Source organism: Dromiciops gliroides, chromosome 2, assembly GCF_019393635.1.
Source record: "Dromiciops gliroides isolate mDroGli1 chromosome 2, mDroGli1.pri, whole genome shotgun sequence".
In the NCBI taxonomy this organism is placed as follows: Eukaryota; Metazoa; Chordata; class Mammalia; order Microbiotheria; family Microbiotheriidae; genus Dromiciops; species Dromiciops gliroides.
The window spans coordinates 286,144,947-286,157,855 of record NC_057862.1 but is presented as its reverse complement, the minus strand read 5'-3'; the positions used below and the strand labels follow the sequence as shown (position 1 = coordinate 286,157,855).

Genomic DNA, 12,909 nt, shown 5'->3' with positions numbered 1-12,909 from the left:
GCATTCCAGGTCAAGTTTACTGTGTTTCCTGCTTTATCTGATCTGCTTCCATGACAATCAGGAGATATTTATCCCTGACATTAAGCAAATCCCTGGACAGGAGGAAGCCTTTATTTAGGGTCAATCTTGGATGACTCTAGGTACCAGAAATGTTTAAGGTTTTCTTAACTGTTCATTCCATAGGTAGCAGGAAGAAGCTCAAGAATTGACATGGGAACAGAGGCATAAGTACCAGCCCCACGCACATACCTGGAGGCCCTCAGGAAGCTCCACCATATGGGCACCCCCAAGCCATTTCATGATGTGTGTAACACTAGTGCTAGAAAAGAGAGAAAATGTATACACATTAGATTTGCGCATACAAATAGAAGAAACATGTAAGTGGCCAGCAATGCACTGTTGTTTGCTCACAAGTGGAAGACTCACAGTATGATGGGAAAACTCAAGCAAAATATAGTATCATAGAAGAAGACAACAATGTGAAAACAGCTACAAACAAAGCCTCAAAGAAAAAATGCTCATCAGACACAAGCCCAGTAAGAATTCCTGGAAGAGTTAAAGAGCTGAGCGTGTTGGGGAATGAAAATTATGAAAAGGGAATTAACAGGTTGGTTAAAAAAAAGAAAGCACAGAAAATTCTGAAGAAAATAACACTTTAAAAAGCAGAATTAGCATAAGTAAGATAAACACAAGAATTCCTTGAAGAAAAGAAGTTCTTAAAAAATAGAAAAGGCCAAATGGAAAAGGAGATACAAAAATTCACTGAAGAAAAGAATTCCTTAAAAATTAGAATTGGGCAAGTAGAAGCTAATGACTCCATGAGACATAAAGAAAATAAAACAAAAGAATGAAAAAATAGAAGAAAATATGAAAGATATCATTGGGAAAGCAACTGACCTGGAAAATAGATCAAGGAGAGATAATTTAAGAATCTATTGGAGTGCCTCAAAGCCACAATTAAAAAAAAAAAAGAGCCTAGATTTATTTTTCAAGAAATTATAAAAGAAAACTGCCCTGATATCTTAGATCCAGAAGGTAAAATAGAAATTGATTTGGATGTTTTTTGGAGCGATCGTGTCATGAGTTCAGGAGCTCGCTGCCTTTCCTCCGCCATCTTGGCTCCGCCCCAGAAGTCTGTAAAATAGAAATTGAAAGAATCCACCACTCACCTTCCCTTTTCTCCCAGTGTATCCCTCTTTCTCACCCCTTATTTTATTTTATTTTTTTTGGCTATCATCCCATCATAGTCAACTCATACCCATGCCCTCTATGTATGTGCTTTCTAAGTGCCTTAATAATGATAAGGTTCTTAGGAGTTACACATATAAGCTTCCCCTGTAGGAATGAAAGCAGTTTAATTTTATTGAATACCTAATGATTTCTCTTTCCTATTTACCTTTTTATGTTTGTCTTTAATGTAGAAACTACTAAATCTTATGTTATCCTGACTGTGGTTCCATGATATTTGAATACTGCTTGCGGTATTTTCTACTTAACCTGGGAGCTCTGGAATTTAGCTATAATATTCTTGGGAGTTTTCATTTTGAGATCTCTTCTAGGCTCCTTTTTTGATTATGACTTTCAGGCAGTCCAATTCTAATTTTTTTTTTTTTTTTTTGCGGGGCAGTGGGGGTTAAGTGACTTGCCCAGGGTCACACAGCTAGCAAGTGTCAAGCGTCTGAGGCCGGATTTGAACTCAGGTACTCCTGAATCCAGGGCCGGTGCTCCATCCACTGCGCCACCGAGCCGCACCCAATTCTAATTTTTAAGAAAATTATTTTCTCTACTGAACTTATGTACCTTCTTTTCCATTTGGACAATTCTACTTTTTAAGGAGTTATTTTCTTTAGAGAATTTTTGTATGTCTTTTTCCATTTGGCGAATCCTGCTTTTTAAAGAGTTACTCTCTTCAGTGGATTTTTGTGCCTCTTTTACCATTTGGCCTATTCTGTTTTTTAAAGTGTTATTTTCTTCTTGCATCATTCTCATTTGTTTTCCCAATTTTTCTTCTTCCTCTCATTTGATTTTTTAAAGTCTTTTCTGAGCTCTTCCGTGAATTCTTTTTGGGCCTGAGACCAATTCATGTTTTTCTTTGGGGGGACCTTTACATGTAGACATTTTGTTATTATTGTCCTCTTCTGAGTTTGTGTTTTGATCTTCCCTGTCAACCATAGTAACTTTCTATGGTTAGATTCTTTTTTGTTGTTGTTTGCTCATTTTCTTAGCCCATTTCTTGACTTTAAATTTTATGTTAACATTGGGCTCTGCTCCTGGGGTGAAAGGGGCATTGTCCAATGCTTCAGGTTTTTTGTTTTGTTGTTTTCAGAACTAATTTGGGGAGGTGGTCTATAAATTTTCAGTTCTTCTGAGGTGGTATGATCCAAGGAGAGGTGTGGGCTCTCTTGGCCTGTACTCTGGTCTGTGACTACAGGTACTCTTTTCTACCCTTGGAAACTGTTACCAGGGTCCCCACTCCCCTGTATCTGGAAGCTGTAGTGTGCTAGTGCTCCTCCTTATGAGACCTGTAGCCAGTGCCAGCAAATGGTCTCTTATAATCTCCTGACCAGTTGTTCCCCTTCCTATGGTCTGAGAGCTTTAGAAGTCGCTGCTGCAGATTCAGTTACCCCCAAAGCCTGCTGCTGGCTTGTGCCAGGGCTCAGGGCTTGCTGCTGGCTTGCTGGGCATGGCATGCACTGGACTATGCTCCCCTCTTATACCTCTAAGACAGACCTTTCCTGCTGACCTTCTATCTTGTCTTGAGTTGGAATATTGTTTCACCCTGTTCTTTTGTCGCGTTTGCCATTCCAGAATTTGTTTTGAGGTGTTATTTTAAAGTTGTTTAGAAGGGAATTTGGGAGAGATCACATGAGTCCCTGCCTTTATTCCACCATCTTGGCTCCACTTCTTATAGTTTCCTGAAAGGAATTCCAAAATGAAAACTCCCAGAAACATTGGCTCCCAGGTCAAGGAGAAAATTTTGCAAGCAGCCATAATGAAACCATTCACATATCATGAAACTACAATCAGGATCACACAAGATTTAATAACTTCTACATGAGAACTGTTCCCCAATTAATAAATGGTCAAAGGAGGTGAACAAGCAGTTTGCAAGAGAAATCAAAGCTATCAATAGTCATGTGAAAAAAATACTCTAAATCATTATTGATTAAAGAAATGCAAATTACAGCAACTCTGAGCTACCACTTCACACCTATCAGAAATGACAAATGCTGGAGATGAGGGGAAATAGGTACGCTAATGAATTTTTTTGGTGGAGTTGAGAACTGGTCCCACCATTCTGGAGAACAATATGGAACTAGGCCCGAAGGGCTATAAAACTGCATATCCTTTGACCCAGAAGAACCACTAGTAGGTGTATACCCCAAAGAAATCAAAGAAAAATGAAACCTATGTACACAAATATTTATAGCAGCTTGTTGTGAAAGAATTGGAAATTGAGGGAATGTTCCTTAGCTGGGGATTGGTTGAACAAGTTGTGGTATATGATTGTGATGGAGTACTATTGTGCTATTAAAAAATGATGAGGGGTATGGTTTCAGAAAAACTTGGCAAGACTTACATGAACTGATGAAAAATAAGATGAGCAAACTAGGAGATCATTGTTCACTGTCACAGAAATAATGTTGTAAGGATGATCAACTGTGAAAGATTTAAGCTGCCCTGATCAATATAATGATCTAAGATGATTCCAAAGGACTTGTGATGAAAAATACTATCCACTTCTAGAAAGAGAACTGATGAATTTTGAGTGCAGATTGAAGTATAATTTTTTTTTACTATTTTTCTTGCTTTTTTGTAATATGGCTAATAGGGAAATGTTTTGCATGATTTCACATGTATATTTGATATATTGCTTGCCTTCTTAATGGGTAAGGGAAGGGTAGGGGGAGGGAGACAATTGGAACTAAAAAATGTTAAATAATAAATTAGGGGCAGCTAGGTGGCGCACTGAATAGAGCACTGGCTCTGGAGTCAGGAGTACGTTCAAATCTGGCCTCAGACACTTAACACTTACTATTGTGTGACCCTGCACTTAAAAACAAACAAACAAATAAATAAATAAATAAACAGGCCAATTAATTAATTAATTTTTAAAAAAGATATTAGCCCCTTTTAAAAAAAGTGAATATTGCAAACTTGGATATAAGAAGCTTAAACTTGGTGCCAAGAAAGAAATATGAAAAGATAGCTCTCCCCCGACCCCTTCCTTTTCAGAGATGTACGTGTGGGGCAGTTCATGGGTGTATATGTAACATTACATATATTGTCATATTTTTTGATACATTGATTAGTTCTGGTTTTTTTCTCCTTAAAAAAAATTCTTTGTTATATGGAATGTCTTTTTGAGAGGGAGAAGGAGGAGGGATACATGGGGAAATTTAAGCAGTGTCAAAACAAAAATATTAATAAAAACTTTTTTAAAAAAGAAAAAAAACTGTGAAGAAATATATAAATAATTTTGTAGTCTCTATGTTCTATAAATCACATAAAGCATTTGTGTACCTACCATGTACAAGGTAGTATATTAGGTGCTGAAGGCCATAAAAATGAAAATTATATAGGCCCATATAATCTAATAGAGATGATAAACCATGAATAAATATGATATATTAAAATTTAATAAGGGGAAAGGAGAAATCCAGCCAGAATGCTACAAGATAATTTAATGGGGAAACATCGCTTTAAATTTGAGGGATAAAGAAACATGGTACTGGGCAGCTAGGTGGCACAGTGGATAAAGCACCAGCCCTGGATTCAGGAGGACCTGAGTTCAAATCCAGCCTCAGACACTTGACACTTACTAGCTGTGTGACCCTGAGCAAGTCACTTAACCCTCATTGCCCCGCAAAAAATAAAATAAAATAAGAAAGAAACATGGTGTTTAAGCTAGGCCTTGAAGGAAAATAACGATTTCAGTAGGTTCACATAAATTAATTCCAAGTCTTGTGAATACACAAAGATAGGATGAGAGTAAGGAAAGCTCCTAGTCCAGTTTGGCTGGATAGTAAAGTATATAAATGTGATTAGGATGAAATAAAGCTGGAAAGGTAGAATAGAGTCAAATGGTGAAGAACCTTAAATTTCACACCAAACAGCTTATGTTTAGTATGTTTAGAATGTTTTTGAGTAAGGGAGTGATATGGTTGGACATAAACATAAGGATGAATTGAAAGGAAGTGACACTGGGGGTGGTTAGGATGCTATGGCAGTAGACCAGCTAAATATCAATAAGGGCCTACAAATAGGGTGTGAGGTTGAGAGTAGAGAGGTAGGAGATGCATTTGAGAGAAATTATAAGGGATAGAATAGAATAAGGACTTTGCAAGTCTGGTTGTAGGGGGATCATGGAAAAGGGAAAAAACAAAGATAATTCCACAATTTGAAGCCAAGCACGTGCAGCGGCCACATCCCAGTAAACCATCTCAACAGACAGATTACATCAGTTTGAGGGTAACTGATGGGTCTCAAACCACTTGGTGTGAGTTTCGGGGGTGGGGGGTGTCTACCTCAAACATTAGAAGACTACCGCTGGTGGAATGGGCAGGTGAGAACCGCTTGTTCCAGTGGCCATAAAGGAGGCCGAAGCAGATGCTTGTGGATTGCTTACAGCTTGGTCAGACATCAACAATGCTAGGGTTATTCCTTGCATCCCGGGCCATTGTCAGTCATCTTTACTTTTGTCTTGCTATTGGACTTTGATGACCCTGGAAGAGAGAGTGAAGCTGATGACTGTACAATTCTGCCTCACTTCAGTCCGTTTCATGTGTAAATCAAGACATCACCCATGATGTCATTGTTCCTCTTTGAAAACAGACAAGAAAAATGGTGTCCAAGTAACATAGTGAAGTTGAAAAGAGGTTTGAGAAAATTTTCTTTTCGTATATTTTATCTGAGATGCTAGCAAAACATTCAGGTAGAGATATTCAGCAGGAAATTGAAAATATATATTTAGAATTCTTGGTAGAGATTAGGGTTAAATACATAGATTTGGCTGTTTTTTGCATAAAGGTAATTGAAGGCAGGGGAGTAGATGGGAGTACCCAGGGAAAGTATTTTAGAGAAAGAAAAGATAGCCTAGAATAGAGCTTTGAGTGCCACCTACATGTAGGGTGCTGTAAGAAGAAACGTGTATAGGTGATGGATCAACCAAGAGAACAGTGTCATAAAAGCCAGGAAGATATGGTTGCCTACAATGCACAGTCCTTATTGCCTACAAGGACCCAGTGCACTTTTTAAAAGTAGAACTCTGTGTGTGTGTGTGTGTGTGTGTGTGTGTGTGTGTGCATATTAATATTGTGTACTTTGCCTTATGAAATAATGGTGCTTCTGAAATACTCAATATAAAACAGCTTTCTGGTAACTCATTCTTAGTGCACTAAAACAATCTTACTACAAAAAAGAGCATATAATAAATCTTTCTGTAAACCAGACAATCATTTTGCAGTGTTGATAGTGACCCTCTAATGTATCTGTTCTGAAAAATCAGATTTTTCTATCCAAAAGACAGCTACTTATCTAGTTTTATCATGATGCCCCTTTTCTTCTTCAGTTATTTATGTGTGGTTTATTCATGGCAATCATGCCCTCTTCCAAATACTGACCAGTCATCTCAACACTTCCAGAAGTAAGAATGAGTCAAATAAGGGGTCAAGAGGTCCACACTGAAGAAAAGAATGAGTTTTTCCTTTGAGTTTATGACTGATATGCATGCAAATCCAAATGTAGGTTATTTGAAATTACCTACCCTTATGTATTAAACGTAGCTTGCTTCTGTAGACATGGTTGAAAGTTTAGGGAAATATTGGCTCATTCTTCATCCTAATATTTCTCCATGTAGCATTTTCTTGGCAAGTGTGGAATGAAAATTGCAGTAATGCTTATGTCTCTAGGGCTGAAACAGGAGCAGTCCTAAAGATCCTGGTAGCTGATCCTGGAAAAGATTCTCAGTTGTCCAGAAACTGAACCTAATTGAAAGCATATCCTTTTCTTTCTAGATTCATGTCACCAGATGTTCACTTCTTAGGCCTATGGGCAGAAAGTGGCCCCTGACACCTTTCTTGTCTAAGGTAAATCATGTGACTTTAGAGAATCAGGCCTGACCTTGATTATCAGGTACAGCATCAGTAACTGCAGTGACTAGGAGGCCAGAGTCTCTTATTTCAAACCATGGGGTTAAATATTAAGAAGGCAGTGCCCTTAAGTATCCCTTCAGCAAGGGTAAGGGTTGTTTCTCAGTTTATTGCTTCCAGTAAATCACAAGTTTTCATGAAAGAACCAGGTGGCAAATTCAGCTTGGAGACTCCAAACCAAAGCCAGGATGAGCTGGCAGAACTGGTTCACCTTTGGAATTAGGTGAAGCTTTGAGTCATCCCAGGCTGAAGCCAGTTTCTATGGAACTCTCATTTCTTGGAGTTTGGCCAGTGAGCCTCAATGTACCCACCTCTATGATAAAGAGAAAGAAGATCCCAAATGTCTGCTGGCTACTGTGTATAACCAGATGTGTTCACCTTCTGGCTGATAGCCAGTCCTAGCATTTTTTGGGTATATTTCTCACATCTACCTGGGTATTTAGAAATTTTTCCTAAGAATTAAGGGCCAATTATCTGAAACTAATATTAGGGATTTCTGAGAGAGACTTGACCAGTATTTCTCTCTATTTGTTTGAGGAGCCCCAGGTCTTCCCCTACAGAACTTGTGAAGCCTCATGTTGCCCCTTCTGGCTGAATATTGCCAGAGGAGATCAGTACTCAGTGCGGGGCACATTGAATAGAATCAGTATTGACTACAGAAATTCCTACCCCACTTTCAACCTTAGGATTATTCTTTGGTAATGGTGGTCAAGGAGAGTAGATATTCTATGAAAGCTTAAAAGGCAGCTCAAATCCATATCAGATGTATGTGAACAACTACATAGCTAGTTCTACCTTGTAGATGAGTGCTAAAAGGGAGGTAGAGCTGTTGGAGTGACAAGGGTAGGAGGCCTGGGGGCTCTTTAGTATAAAAGGTCAAAAGTAGTAGTTAATTGCTCAGTTCTTCGGTTTATATGAACTCATTTTTATATCTTTTTATCTGATTGTGATCACCAGGAATAGTGATGATTCACACTTTACTAATATCATTTTCCTTTGCCTTCTGCAAGAAGAGTGTAAGAGTAGAAGCTTTGTTTTTGTAGTTCACTTCAATTCTGTTTCTCCCAGTTTCTAACAAAATTACAAGGGTCAGCATCTGATCCCATATGAGCTTGGTGAGATGCACTCAGCTGCAGTCAGGGGATGCTATTAAAGTGTTGAATAATATTGTAAACATTTGGGTGAACAATGAAAGATTTCTAGAAATAGTAAAGTGAAGAGTTCAATGAAGAGTTGAGCTTCAGGGCCCAAGCTAGCCAGTCTTCTTGGCTGAAGTTTGCCTCAGTGCCAGCACTTCTTGGAAAATCCTGGGTTGCCCAGGGAGTTATAGAGAACAGCATCATAGCCCATTTTATACCCTAACCATTGCTCCCCAACTCCTCACCACCCCCTCTTTACATAGGATTTCTGTCATCTGATTAAATGTTACAGAGAGGCTTGCAATCTCCACAGTTTACAAGTTTCTGCGATGCCAAGGTAATAATAAATGATATCAATAATAGACATCCTAACTCCGAGCAGTAGCCATAGCTCTGGGCAGACCCCCTATCAGTTTTACCTTATGCAAGAGAGGATCCACCAAATAGGCAGTTCTCAAACTGGCAGATTGATTTGGCCAAGGAGTCTGCAGCATCCTGAGTGAAACAAGGGCCAGGTTGTAATTCATTTGAAGAGTCATGAAAACAAGTTTCACTATTTTCTCTTGCTAGAATTTGATTAATTCTTTTTTTTTTTAAGATGGTAGTTTATTTAGGGCAGGAGAAGGGAAGGGAAACCAAGAGAGAAATCCTTGGACTTCTCATGGGGAGAAAGGCATAGCACAGAGCGTGGCTCTGAGATACCAATCTCCTGATTAATTCTTAATCTACAGGGTTTCCAGTTTAGGTCAGGAAGTTTGTCTTTGTAGAACTCCATTTAGACAAGCTGTAGTTGCAAACTATGTTCACATTATTTATTGCAGTGTTACCTTTGACATCTAGAGTCTTGTACAAATGTGTGACCCAGAGGGCAACATCTAGAACATTGTATTAAGCTCGTGGGGTCATAATTGTGACATAGAGGTCATTTACAAAAAGAAGAGGTCCATATGCAGTACACTAAAATATAGAAACTCTTTTAGGATAGCAAAGAACTGGAAACAAAGATACCCATCAATTGGGAAATGGCTAAACAAATTGTAGTAAATGAATGTAATGTGTCTTACAGGTAGGTACAGTTGCAAGAAACAATAAATGTGAATACAGAGAAGCATGGAAAGACAAATGAACTGATGAAAAATAAAGTAAGTGGAGCCAAGGAAACAATCACCTTAATGATTATAACAATGTTAAGTGGAAATAACCACAACCACAAAACAATTGAAAATTAACGTTACAGTATTACAAAGAACAAGCTTGGTCCCAAAAAAGAAATAAGAAGATAATGTCCTCCTCATCATCCTTTGCAGAGTTGAGAAGGTCTGTATTGTAATTTTTTATGTATTGATTGGTTTTGCTGATTTTTTTCTTCTTCCTCTTTAAAATGTGTGTGTGTGTGTGTGTACATGTGTATGTATTTTACAAGGGATGGCTCTCTGGAAGGGGAAGAAGAAGGGAAGGAAGGTTAAAACAAAAGATACCAATAAAAATTTATTTGAAAAGAAGAACTTGCCATTGGGGAACTGATAGTCTGATATATACATAGATTTTGACTGACAAATACGTGATACATTGGTGCCTAGGGAGAGTAATAAATAAAAAGTAATTTAGTTAAACAAATAGGTATCTGGTGCCTACTGTGTACAAGACTACTCTGTCATTGGGGCAGAAGGAGGAACATAGAGGAAGACATGCATAAGAGATGGTTCTTGCCCATAAGGAATCTGTTGTGCAGGGCAGAAAAAGACATGTACATACATGTGCACACACACACTACAGTGTAGGGAGAGAGGAACAAAAATGGTGATATGAGGTCTCAGAAAAAAGAAGAGTTTCTTTTAGCTTGAGAAGGGAAGACTCAAGGAATGATTCATGGAGATTGCATTGGGCATTAAAGGATGAATACACAAAGACAGGATTGAGGGAATTCTAGTTATTCGGAACAAATGTTGATGTGGGAGATTGTTGGTTATGGTAATAGAACAGTGAGAAGTCTGGTTTGGCTAGCATTTAGAGAAGTATTATTTCTTTGGTTTACATATGTTATTTCATCTCTGTGAGGTACTCCTGGTAAAGGAGGTACCACTAAGGTAGCTGCATGCTTTATCTGCCACTTAGGGCCACAGAGCCATAGGTCAGAGGCAGGATTTGAAACCAGATCTACTTGACTCCAAGGCTGCCCCTCTACTACCTCATGCTGTGTTATATATGATACGAAGCTGGAATTGGAGCAGAATTTTAGAGGGTATTGAGTGCTATATCAGGGAGTATGAATTGTATACTGTAGATAGGAGGGAATGGCTAAGATTTTTGAAATAGGAATATGATGTGACCAGAGTTAAATAGATGAAGAAAATCTTTATTGTAACAGCATTAAGTATGGATTGGTGAATGGTGGCAGAGAGACTTAAGTTATTTCAGTAGACTAGGCAGGAAGCTATCAGGCCACTAAAAGTATGGGACCATTGTGGATGAAAAAGAGAGATTTCTACAGAACCACACAATTTTATATCTAGATTGAATCTAAGAGGCCATCTGGTCTGACTTCTACCTAATTGAGAATACTGTCTACCAAAGCCTTTACTTGAAGCCCTCCAGTGAGATAAATGAATTCTACTTTTGGATAGCTTCAATGCTAAGAAAAATCTTTTTTACTTTGAGCCTGATTTGCTTCTTTATTACTTCCCACTGGTCCTAGTTTTGCCCTCTGGAGTGAAATAGGACAAGTTTAGTCCCTCCTCTATGACAGCCCTTCAAATATTTGAAGATAATTATGATGTTTCTCCAAGACTTCTCTTCCAGTTCCTTCAGCAAGCTGTATGTGGCATGATCTGGCCCTTTACAACCTTGGTCATTTTACTGTCAACACTTTCCAGCTTATCGTTAACCTTAAAATATGGTGCCAAGAACTAAACATAGCACTCCAGATGTGTCCCAGAAAGGGCAAAATGCCACAGTATTCCAGATGTGTCCTTACTAGGACAGAATATCCTGGTGTGTTTTTCTTCCCTAGATGCTTTGCCTCTTAGTGTAGCCAAGACCACATTACCTTTTTTTTTTTTTTTTGGCTGTTAAGTTGCACTTAGTTTGCTGGCCACTAAAACTTCCAGATCTTTTTTCAGTTGAATGGAAGTATCACACTGGGACCCATCCTGATATATCCCAGTTGTAACGATTGGAATGACGCCACCTGCTGGAGACTTACTGTAGAAGAGTTCCGCCCATGAAGCAAAGGTCTTTGAGGGCAAGACCAGGAGTCTTTTCTTTGGCATCAGGAAGTGATGTCTGCTTGTAGGAGGAAGAAGGAAGAGACGGGGGCTTTCCTTTGAACTCTGGTGGAGAGCGGAGCTAGAAATGTGCTCTCCCTTTAATAGATAGGAATCTAGGCCTTTCTCTCTCTCTTTACCAAATTCTTATTCTCCTTAATAAATGCTTAAAAGTCTAACTCTTGCTAAAGCTTATAATTTATTGGCAACCACTCATTAGATATTTTAGACAGTTTAGCTAGAATTTTAGCCCTTAACACAGTGTTATGAAGCAGATCTGCTCACTTCTTATTTCTTTCTTCCACTTCTTTCTCACTGCCCTTTCTACTCTTACCATGGTTTTGTTATTCTCTTTTTTTCTTCCACCTTTCTCTTCCCTTAAAAGTTCCCTTACTCATAAGTTCCTTTACTCATTCTTTTCTTTCTCCCTATATTAAAGAGAAGTATGGCAGGTAAAAAAGCTCTGACTTCCAAAGTCCTATGGATGACCTTTAGTCATTAAATTCAGTTCAACAAATGCTTATTAAGAACCTTTAGTTGTTTAGTTGTTTCTTAGTCATGGCAGACTCTTCATGACCTCATTTGGGGTTTTCTTGGCAAAAGATACTAGAGAGGTTTGCCATTTCTTTCTCCAATTCATTTTACAGATAAAAAAAATGAGGCAAATGGGGTTAAGTGACTTGCCCAGGGTCACACAGCTAGTAAGTTTCTGAGGCAAGATTTAGATTCATGAAAATGAGTTTTCCTGATTCCAAGCATAGTACTGTATCCACTGTGCCACTTAGCTACCACCTATTAAGGGCCTACCATGTGCAAAACACATGGGGGCATTACAAAATTAAATAAGGCAATCCCTGGCTTCATGGAGTTTACTGTTGAATGTATGGTCTATAACTGGAGTACAAAATTAAAAGTATGAGATATACAAGGTGCTTCCTTGAACCACATGAGATCCAAAGGAATAAAGAAAGGCTTAATGGAGGGGAGAACAATGGAAAAACTGTTTTTCAAGGGTTGATAAGATATCTGTTATATGTGGATTTTGAGGAATAGCATAATCTAGAGAATTTCTGCTTCAGTATGAGTGGTTTCCTTTTTTTTTTTTTAATAAAGTATTTTTTTCCATTACATGTAAAGATAGTTCTCAACTTTTGTTTATACAAGCTTTCCAGTTTCAGATTTGTCTCCCTCCCTCCCCAGGATCAGTAGTTTCTAACCCCACAAAATCCAAAAAGAAGTGTTGCAACAGTTAAAAGGTTTATTTCAGGATTACTTAACAGAAGCCACAACCCTTTTCTTTCTGGCTTTCACAATTGACCATAACATCTCAATCACAGAATAGTTTCTTACTCTAGA

At 38.3% G+C, this 12,909-nt stretch overlaps 1 long non-coding RNA gene across 2 annotated transcripts in view; it reads left to right on the top strand.

The window, feature by feature from the left end:
* Positions 1-815, top strand: part of LOC122744177 — a 35,264-nt gene extending 34,449 nt beyond the window's left edge. For both annotated transcript variants that reach the window (XR_006355056.1, XR_006355055.1), the window contains one exon: positions 184-815. This is a non-coding gene — a long non-coding RNA (uncharacterized LOC122744177). The remainder of the gene's footprint in view (positions 1-183) is intronic.
* The last annotated feature ends 12,094 nt before the right edge of the window (positions 816-12,909 follow it).